A 3,509-nucleotide genomic window follows, 5' to 3' on the forward strand; every position below is an offset into this window, starting at 1 on the left:
GTTTGGAGGAGAGACGTCTCTGAGTGAGACTTAACCTATCTTGAAGTCTGCTCTATGAAGACGAAGCCTTGCTCCTGGTGTAAATCCATAAGATAAAAGTTACAGAAAACAAAATTTCAGCCCAATTACCAAAAAAATGACTCCAGAATTATTTAAGCACATACAAACTCTTAGATAATAATCGTAGCAATCATTATTATCAGGCCCTATCTTGGACTTCACCCTTCTTAAATTCAGAAAATAAATACACACACACACACACACACACACACACACCACTAGGCCTTCTGGCACTATTTATGCCTGACAGGGAACATTCTAGAAGTATTTCTGTCTTAATGCAGATGCACATAGCACAGCTAGTTTAAAATTAAGCAACAGTGAAAACTGTCACCACCATGGAGGGACTGTTCAAAGGCCTTTGGTCTTAGACCCCCGAACTCACTCAGGACAGCTTGAGACCTGGTTTCTCCCATTGAGCCGCAGTGCCGGTTCTAACCTGGTTCTTCTCATGGCTGGTAGCCTCTGACCTTTTCTGTCCCGGCAATGACTTCTATGCGTTTTGGCATTGACTGTCTGAATTTCTGATTCAATGCTGATCTCAGCCTCTTGGGCTTTCTCTCTCCTTTAATTCCTCCTGCTGGTGGTCAAGGCTCCTGCCACCCTTACCCTTTCTGGAACAACGCATGCTTTTGAAAAATGACCATGCCGAAGGGAAACTAACTAAGCCTGGAGCAGGTCTTGTCAATCTGATTTTTAAATGATGGAGGAGGTTTCAGGACAAAGCTGTGGTGGCATTACTGCTATCCAGGATGATGCAAAAATCAAGTGGAAAGGAGGGAAGGCGCTTCTGGATGTGAGCACATTCACAGCCTCGGAGGACAGAGAGGTATTTAAAGTGAGCTGGAAGGAACCTGCAACATCAGGTGCGTTCTGCCTTCAAAAATAGCTGCCAGTTAGAAAGGGTTATTTACATATTGATTTCATGCTAACTTTGTAATGGAATGTGCTGCCTGCCTGCCTGAGACCTAACAACTGTCATCATAATTTTTTCTAAAAATACAGTCAGAGGAAAACATTAATTGAGCCCTCCACTGGAAAGAGGCTACAAAGACCACTGATCTCAATCTACTGGACAGACCACCGGGGGCAGAGACTGTCCACAGCCACAGCTGAGGAATAATTCCACAGCTGCAGTCTGCCCTCCCTTCTTCCAACCAGCCTGCTCTCTAATTTTTTTGTCTTTCTAGAAAATCAAAGGTAAGGGGGATGCCTCTCTTGAGCAAAGCAGCCTTTGTGGAAACTCCAGCCGGCCCCTTTTCAGACATAATGGATGAGAAGGGGGCCCCAGTGGCCCACCCCACCCCACCCCCGTGCTTCCATCCTGAGCGCATTTCTGCTGATGTCTCTCTACGCAGAGAGAATCTCTGCTTCTCGTGTCCCTCAGCAGCCAGTTCGCAGGGCTTCCTTCCCACCTCGGCTCTTTCCGAACCCTTCCCTCCCGCACCCCAGGTTTGTCTCTGTGGATCCTATAGAGCTGGTCCTTGCCAGCTCTGTCTTCGCTCCCCAGTACAATATTAGCAATGTAAATGCCTCTTTGCCAGGCCTGATGGAGCTGATTCGGTTGTGATCCTGGGCATATGGATGGCATATTCCCTGGGAGCTAGGTGAGACGCGTCCCAGAAGGACTGTCGCCAGCCCCCGCAGCCGCCTTCCCCCGCGCCGCGCGGGCGGGTGGGCGCCGCGAGAGCGGCCGGAGCCAGCCCTATCTGCTGCCCACTTTGTTTCCAGCCTGTCCCCGCTGCTGGGGACAAATCTTTCATTCATGAACAGAAGCTTGTTAGGCCAACTCCGGGCTCTAAAGCCACTTAATTACATTGTGGAAAGTTGCTTGGCCCCGTGGGAAATTTGCACACAAAGACGCGGGGTCTGGGCTCCCTCTACCCAGGAGCGCCACAACAAAAGCGAGTCCTCCAGCGCGCCCCCCAGGCCTTCCCCTGGGCTCTCAGCGGCCCCCTGCACCCGCCGCCGCTGCAGCAGAGCAGGGGCCCCCTCATTAGAGGGAGTTGTTGGGGAATGTTATCCCAGCGATGCACTGGCGGGCCTTTCTTTCCTCCCTCAGCAATCAAGGGGCGGCAAGTGTAGGCTGAGAGCCCTCCACGGCCTGATTGCGGAAAGAATTTCCAAAAGGAAAGAGTGTAAACAGGTACATTGAAAAAGCCTCTTTTGAACAATTATGTAAACATTCCAAACACTATTTGAAAACTTTCACAGTGGAACTGTCAAGTCGGAGCATTCTTGTTTAATTGCAGGGGGGCACAATGGTTGTTCTCGGGCAACCCTAGAGCTTCCCTGCAGCCCCAGCCCAGAAAGGGAGCTTAGCAGGACGTGGGGAGGGCAGATAAAGAAGTCTTGGGGAACACCGGCATGTGCAGGAAGGGAGGGTCTCTGTCAAGCCAGGCCTTCTTCCTCTCTGCATGCAGAAGAATGTCCTGGAAGCAAAGGGGGGGGGGGGTATTCCTTCTTCTAGCCAGATTTCTCCAGGACCTGGTCCATACACAGGGTGGGTTGATAATCCCCAGTACACGATATGACTAGATTCACTGGTTTTCTTCAAAGCATCCAGTGCTTGTTTCAAGCAAAATTGCTGTCAAGGCTGCCCTCCCACAAGAGTGTGGCTCGCTTGCTCTCCTGTCCTGGCTCTAGTGGCTTCTGCCCCTTTCCCCAGGCAGCTCAGAGTCTCAGGATTCATTGACCCTGATTGTATGACTAGGAGTTGGAAGAGTTTAGCCGCACAAACAAACTGCTTGATTTCATATTTCATGGGGGCAGCAAGGTCTTCAATGACTTTTCATACATTTTCTTCTTTGAATCTATTTAGCCAATCTCCAGTCACATAAGGTCCATTCAGCCTGTAACCACCGAGCCTTGCAGTGGGTATCTAAATAGCAATGGTGGTTCTGGGCCTGATTTGTTTTTACTTTTGTTTTTTAAAATGCATTGCTTAAAAGCTTAGAAGTCAGGGGGAGCCCAAATGTTTAACAAGCAGGGACTGGTATGTTAACACAGTGAAGTCTTATAAATGAGGGCCATGTAGAGACATGGAAAATATTTATGACAACAATGTAAAATATCAAGCTACAAAATCATATTTGCACTGTGCTGACAAATGCAAGAAAACATGTCTGCATGCTGTGAAGGGTTGGAAAGGACCATGCCAGAATAAAAACCCTTGTTCTGGGGAATGGAAGTGCCAGCATGTTTTACTTCCCAAGCATATCTTTAATATATTGTATTGTCCAGGCAAGGTCTGGGAATGCCAGGAAGCACCTGTGTACATACAGAGTTCCACATAAAAGGCCAGCACAGGAACCCACAGAGATATGTACACACCAGCCTAAAGCGTTGTGCATCCTGACCAAGGATGTGGATCACAGCTACAGAGTAAATTCCTCAGGTCTAAAGAGGAGCTAAGACTTGTCTGCTTGCTGAGTCCTCAGGAGGCAGAC

General features: G+C 48.8%; 1 long non-coding RNA gene across 1 annotated transcript; it reads left to right on the top strand.

Annotated features, from left to right (window-relative positions):
* Positions 1 to 652: 652 nt before the first annotated feature.
* LOC128574824 (uncharacterized) lies at positions 653 to 1,888 on the top strand. The gene is made up of 3 exons (XR_008376863.1): positions 653 to 1,260; positions 1,605 to 1,667; positions 1,792 to 1,888. It is a non-coding gene; the product is annotated as an uncharacterized LOC128574824 (long non-coding RNA).
* Positions 1,889 to 3,509: the final 1,621 nt, after the last annotated feature.

Source organism: Nycticebus coucang, chromosome 22 (genome assembly GCF_027406575.1).
Source record: "Nycticebus coucang isolate mNycCou1 chromosome 22, mNycCou1.pri, whole genome shotgun sequence".
NCBI lineage: Eukaryota > Metazoa > Chordata > Mammalia > Primates > Lorisidae > Nycticebus > Nycticebus coucang.